Consider the following 7,087-nt stretch of genomic DNA (forward strand, 5'->3'; position numbering starts at 1 on the left):
AGCTTTGGTACAGCCTGGTCCCGGTTCAGAGCCGCTGCGTGCCGCTGTCCAGCCACAGCCAGCATCCCTGTGCCCTGTCACGCCACTTCTGCCGCCACTGTATCTGTACACGGCACCACAGCAGGCGAAAACTGCAGCGCCTTGCACGTATCCTTCCGCGTCTCTCCTTCTGCCGGGCACCGAGAGATCCCTCTGCAGCGCGTAACCCTGAGCAACCGATACCTGGTGTGCCTCCGCGTTTTTGCCTTCCACACTCCTAGCACCCAGTGGGACTACTTTGTGTCACGATTCGTCTGCACAGCCACATCCATGCACACAAACCGTGCGACGAGGAGGAGGAGGAGGAGGTTGGAATATGACAGCTGCTTTAATAAATACAGGACAGAGAGAGAATTATTTTGCCCCTGCAAATGCCAGCTCTTTGATCCCAACACAAAAGAATTTTGAAAAAGAACTGTTCCCAAATAGCTCCAGAGTACCCTCAGTGTTTGGGACAGATTTCTCGACCCACAATTAGACAGTAAACCCTGAAAATTTGCCAGCATTAATGCCAAAATTAGAAAACTCACAAAAATCTTTTGATAGTTTTCACCTAACAGACTGGTGTGAAAAACATCAATCACTTGCTTTTAAAATTTTTGAAAGTTTAATAGTAATAAAATGGCTATAAAAATAGTCATACAATTAGAGTAATAATAATTTGGACAATTTGAATTAGGACAATATGAGACAACAAAAACAAAGAGTTACGGATGTCCGGGTACCTTTTTCTGGGCAGCACGAGCCTGAAAAAGGACCCCCGTTAACAAAGGATTAACCTTTAAAAGCAATAGCCTGTTGCATAGTCATACACTTCGTACATGGTGCATAAATTCCATTCAAACACAGGATTCTGTCTGGTCATCATCCCCTTCTTCCTTCTAATCCTAACAGCGCTTTGGAGGCAGGAAGAAGTTCGTTTCTTCTGATAAGAGGGCAATAAATTCTTTTTCCCTGAAAGATCCAGGTGCCCTGTGGCCGCTATCTCACTGCAAGTCCTTTCTTTAAAAAAAGTATCTTACATAGCATCGTTTCTATATTAACAGTTTTTGTAACCTAAAACTATATTTAACACACTACTTAAGAGAATTAATACAGCATTCCTTTCTAACACAACACATATAATATTCATTTTATTATTTCCAAAAAGCCAATCATAAAATACCTGCATTTTTCACAATCCCCACTCTTATTCTTTGTAAATCATTTGGCTTGAGCAATATTTCTTATCTACTTGCATCTTCTGGACTATGCAGGCAAAATAAAACAGGGGATTACACAAGGAAGAAATATAAAAATAGTTGCAACACATAAAATGAAAGATCTTAATTTCTTCTAATACATTACCCTACCAGCTAGGTTTTAACATTGTTTTCTAATTTTTGGACCGGTACCTCGGTTATTATATGCATATATATTTTTTTCTTCTTTGATTTCTTTTGCTTTTTCTAGAATCACTTTTCTGTGGTCATCAATTTTCAACAATTTGATCTATTAAACTTTCTACAAACACCCCCTTCTTTGGCCAATAAATAGCGTAAAGCCAACCTATTCTGATACACTACAGCTTTTGTTTGGCTTAGCTGACTTTATATTAACTCCAATGCCTGGGCGGCTCCATTTGCTATCATTTCTATAACTGCTTGGAGTCTTGTAATACGACTCAATAGATAATTTGGGGTCAATACAGATTCAATTGCTGTGCTGGTTTTACCTTTTCGTTTATTATTTGTTTTTTTTTACCAAATCTTGAACCATATCTTCAAGATTAAATTTAAAACAAATCCATCTCTCTCCTTTTAAACATTCAATTCCAAATCTATTACCACATTTTCCTAAGTTTCTTGTAATCCAATAATTTATTCCGTTTTGCCTACAGGTTCTTAATTTGGATGTGTTATAACAGTGGCTGTTGACGTAGGTGTGCACAATTAAAGAGGAACTTTGGTTTCTTTCCACGTGATGCTTTCTGTAGCATTTGTGACACGATCTTGCTGGTATCCCGAAAGGGAAAAGAGAACAAATGAGTGCCAGAAACAGGAATAACAGAGCTCCAGTATGCCTTATACTCCCACCTCCCAGGCCTGTGAGGTTGCAGCCCACAGCAGGTGTATTTGATCTTCTCGGTGGCGAAATACAGAGGCCAATCTGCACTTGCCCTCTATTTCCTTGTCACTTTCTCTTAACTAATTTCCAGGCAAGTTGGTTTGAACACCCTTTAACTGTGGTCTCTTACCGTTCTTCAGGTATCTCTCATTCACCAGGCACTAATAATTCCCATCCACAAAGCTATTACTTTAACACTTTTTGCAATAAGAGCATAAATGTTGTGAACTTCAATACTAATTATTCTCACAATTCAAGCATTTACTTATAACCCAGCTAGCATGTCCAGTATTGGAATGAATCAAATAAAGTTTACTGATGGAAATGGTAATTCCCCTTCTCCCCTGTACAATTCTCAGGCTAAGGTCAGAACACAAAAACAGTCTTGATCCTTCTATCTGGAGTATTCCTCCCCTAAGGAGATGTTCTATTCAGGCATGACCAGAATAAAACCAGGCAGGGCTTGAAACCAGTGGTATAAGCGTTGACTTAATTCTTAATTCTGTGTTGTTCTTTGTACATTTTTTGGATCATTTGCCTTTTTCGAAACTATTACCACTCAGTCCCCATTGGAAAGTCAGTTCGGTATCACCCGGTTTAAATGCGACAGTCCATTCCTCAGGTTCCTTCACAAGTCCTTTGATTCTGCTGGCATGAATTCACCCTCTTTCTGTGATTCTGATTGTTGCTTCAGTAGTACCTGGAAAGGACTTCTTAATAGCATAGTAATAAAAGAAAGATAATACTGCATTAACTTTTACCATTCACTTTTCTTCCAAACTTTCTGGGTTTAGCTAAAAGCTTTTTCCACAGCAGCCTCTTCTTCTTCTATCCAGCTGTGCTAATAGCTGCAGAGGCAAATTCTTCTTTCTGTGAGTTACAGTTAGTTAAAAAGAAAAGCTAGACCAATTTTAACACGAGATGTATCACATCTATTGCTTTTTACTTTTTGGGCAGCATTTAATTGTTTTAGCCTTACAAACCCATTCTTCAGGAAAAAAAAAAAAACAAAAACCAAAAAATTTCTTTTTAACAGCAAACAAAACACACAAAAGAAAAAACCAAAAACCTTCTTACTTAAGAAAAACAACCCACTTTGTGAGGTTTGGGGAGTCAGCAATCTCTGCTTTGATTTTATCTTTTAGTGCTAGCCCCCCTCCCGCTCTTTTCACGGCTTTGCTGTCGATGCCGTGCTGCCACTTGGCTGCGGGGCCAGAGCAGGGGAGAGCAGCCACGGGCATGGGGACCCTGGGGGCAGCCTTGGGTCCCTTTTGCCCTCTCTCTCTCTTCTTCTCTGTCTCAGCCCACTTACCGGGGCCGACGCTGCCATCCTCGCCTCGGGACCCCGGCAGTCTGGGAGCCCCCCGGCAGTTCCGCCACGGAGCCAGCCCGCTCCTGCCCGGCAAACCCGTGTCCTCTGCTGCCAGCACCGCCACCGGGTCACCTCCATGAATCGGTCCCTGCCGCAGCCCCCGAGACCCCGCCGCTCGTAGGGAGCAGTCAGACACCTCCCAACCTTGACAACCCCAAACCTGGCGTCCCCAGGTGCTCCTGACATTCTTTTCCTTTCTCTAGTCAACTTATCCTCCTTTCCCTTCAAGGAGGGCCTGTTCTGCTAAACCCTTTCTGGACCCCAGTTCAGCATTGAAAAACCTCCTAACAACCGTGTGTTAAGACACTTCCCTGCCTTTCATGCAAAAACCCCGCATTCACACTCCTGCTCTCTTCTAGCACCAAGATGTCATCACTTCACATTCTAACATCTCAGAGTTTGCTAACCACCTCCCTTCTTCAACTTCTCTCTTTCTTCTCTTCTTACCTGTTTTTTTTGATTCAACACACCTCAGATGGTACGAGGTGAACCTAACTGAATTACTTCCAAAAGTAGGCTTACAACTTTCTTTTACTAGGATTGCAGTAGCTGTTAAATACCTACTGGCTAGCTGTGGCCTACTGAGTCTAACATCTTTGATATATAAGCTATTAGATATTTTTTTACTCTTCCTTAGTCTTGAATTAAAATTTTATGAGCTACTCCATTTTCTGTATTTATGTATAAATGATAAAGGATTTTTCTAACAAAGGTAAGCTTAAAGCTGGTACTTAGGCTAGTTTTAACTTAACTCTTTTAATTAAACAATATCTTCTTTGGTCTGTTTTATATCATCTCCTTCTGTCAGTTTTTTCATACACAAATTTTGCTACTTGTGCGTACCCCTCAATCTATAATCTATAATATTTCAATAATCTAGGTAATTTTCTGATCTCTCTCTTTGAAGAGGGAGGGAGAAGGAATAAAATTCTTGCAAATTTCTCATGGTTGGGTTTCCAGCTACTTTTATTTATTAAGTGTCTAAGATATTTTACCACTGGGTAGTGAGTCTGAGTTCTTTTATTAACCTCCCTTAAATCCTGTACTAGTCTATAACTCCCATCAGAGTTTACTGGGGGAAAAGGGATATTATGAGGAGACATACAAGGTTCTAATGCCCCATCCTTTATTAGTCCTTCTATTACTGGCTTCAAACCTTCCCATCCTTCTAAAGATCCCGGATACTGACGTACATGTACGGGACAATCTTCTCTCTCAATTGTAACCCCTATGGGGTCGATATTTAATCTTCCCCTATTTCCTTCTTCACCCCAAACTTCTTTGGTGATTTTTTTTTTTCTTCATCCTCTCTTAAATAATTTTAAAACTCTAGCTGTCATTTTCCCATTTTCTGATAAAACTCCTATTCTTAATTGCACTTTTAAGACTCTTCCCAATAAATTGCTACCTGCCCCTGGGACCAATAAGACATCTCCCATCCAAATTCTAGTTTCGTCCCTCAATTACTACATCTTTAATGAGCAGAAATGTAAAACTTTCCCTCTTTGCCCCTGTTACTTTCACTATATGTTTGCTCACACTATAACTTTTTGGAATATTTAACAGGCAGGTTCTCTCTGCCCCTCTGTCTATTATAAATTCCAATTCTTCTTCCTGGGGACCCACTTTTAAAGTTATCACAGGCTCCAGATGGTATTTGACCCCCCAGAAAATTAGAGCTTATGACCTCCCTATTCCTCCTCTGTGCCCATCTCTTTAAAGATTTTCAGATCTTCTGCTTACTTAGGACCATTTTCCTATTTCTCTTAAGTTTGTTTATCTATTTAGCTGAAGTTTCTTCTTTCCCCTTGAAAAGCTGTCCCTTAAAAACCTTTTTTTTTTCCCTGCATTTCGCCTTTGATATGCTGTCGCATTTATTCCTTTGATTATGTAATTACAATAATTATTCATGTGTTTACTCCCCTCCTCGTTATTTTTACCCCACTCAGGAGGTACAGCTGGCATTTTGTCTTCTCTGGGGGTCACCGTAGATTATCTTTTTTCCTAAGCTTTTATTTCAGCTGCTCTGATTAATTGCCTTTCTTCCTGAGAAAAATATTATTTTCATTACAGACCACATCTCTTCTGAAGTATAAGTGTTTGGACCTAAAAATTGGTCTAATTGTTCAGCTATGCCTATGGGATCCTCCAAGTATCCCTGTTATTTATTTCTTAAAATTTCAGACATCAGACGAAGTCAAAGGAGCATTTACAAACCCTGGTCCGCCCCCTCCTATGGGAACCTCTTTTAATGGAAATAGACCAATCCCTTTATCCCATTCTTTTTGGATTTTTATCTTCTATAGCTTTTCTCCCGTATTTTTAGGAAGAATCGGGAGAGGGCTTTCTTTTACCTGAACTTTTAGTGTTTCGATAAGGTGATTCCTTTAGAGAGTTCCGCTGAGCAGCCGGAGCTGTGGTTACCAAGGGAACGGAGCTCAGGGCAGGACGGGGGAACTTGGCACAGCTCAAGGTCTGGGTGCTCCAAAGGCGGGGTCTGCAGCCGGGATCGCCCGAGGGGCTCGACACAGCTCAGGGTCTGGAAGCTCCAAAGGCGGGGTCTGCAGGGGGAATCACCTGAGGTGATCGGCACAGCTCAGGGTCTTGGTCCTCCAAAGGCCGGGTCTGCAGCCGGGATCGCCCGAGGGGCTCGGCACAGCTCAGGGTCTCGGTCTTCCAAAGGCGGGGTCTGCAGGGGGAATTTCCCGAGGGGATCGGCACAGCTCCAGGTCTGGGTGCTCGAAAGGCGGGGTCTGCAGGGGGAATCAGCCGAGGGGCTTGGCACACCTCCGGGTCTCGGTCCTCCAAAGGCGGGTTCTGCAGCCGGGATCGCCCAAGGGGCTCGGCACAGCTCAGGGTCTGGGACCTCCAAAGGCGGGGTCTGCAGGGGGAATCACCTGAGGGGCTGGGCACAGCTCAGGGTCTGGATGCTCCAAAGGCGGGGTCTGCAGCCGGGATCATCCGAGTGGCTCGGCACAGCTCAGGGTCTGAGTGCTCCAAAGGCGGGGTCTGCAGCAGGGATCGCCCGAGGGGCTCGGCACAGCTCAGGGTCTCGGTCTTCCAAAGGCGGGGTCTGCAGCAGGGATCGCCCGAGGGGATCGGCACAGCTCAGGGTCTTGGTCCTCCAAAGGCAGGGTCTGCAGGGGGAATCACCGGAGGGGATCGGCACAGCTCAGGTTCTGGGTGATCCAAAGGCGGGGTCTGCAGGGGGAATCGCCCAAGGGGCTGGGCACAGCTCAGGGTCTTGGTCCTCCAAAGGCGGGGTCTGCAGCCGGGATGGCCCGAGGGGATCGGCACAGCTCAGGTTCTGGGTGATCCAAAGGCGGGGTCTGCAGGGGGAATCACCAGAGGGGATCGGCACAGCTCAGGGTCTCGGTCCTCCAAAGGCGGGGTCTGCAGGGGGAATCACCCAAGGGGATCGGCACAGCTCAGGGTCTGGATCCTCCAAAGGCGGGGTCTGCAGCCGGGACCGCCCCAGGGGCTTTTCCGGTGCAGACCGAGCTGCAGCGTGGATCGGCCCCACATGGCTCACGGCGGCTGATCCGGCAGAGACCAAGCCGGGACTGACCC

The 7,087-nt window shown here is 44.6% G+C and overlaps 1 long non-coding RNA gene across 1 annotated transcript; it reads right to left on the reverse strand.

The window, feature by feature from the left end:
• Nucleotides 1–627: 627 nt before the first annotated feature.
• Nucleotides 628–6,787, reverse strand: LOC118691342 (uncharacterized). Its single transcript, XR_004980994.2, has 2 exons — nt 5,872–6,787; nt 628–2,858 (listed from the first exon to the last, which is right to left on the reverse strand). It is a non-coding gene; the product is annotated as an uncharacterized LOC118691342 (long non-coding RNA).
• Between the last annotated feature and the right edge of the window lie 300 nt (nt 6,788–7,087).

This window comes from Molothrus ater, chromosome 12, assembly GCF_012460135.2.
Source record: "Molothrus ater isolate BHLD 08-10-18 breed brown headed cowbird chromosome 12, BPBGC_Mater_1.1, whole genome shotgun sequence".
NCBI classification, from domain to species: Eukaryota; Metazoa; Chordata; class Aves; order Passeriformes; family Icteridae; genus Molothrus; species Molothrus ater.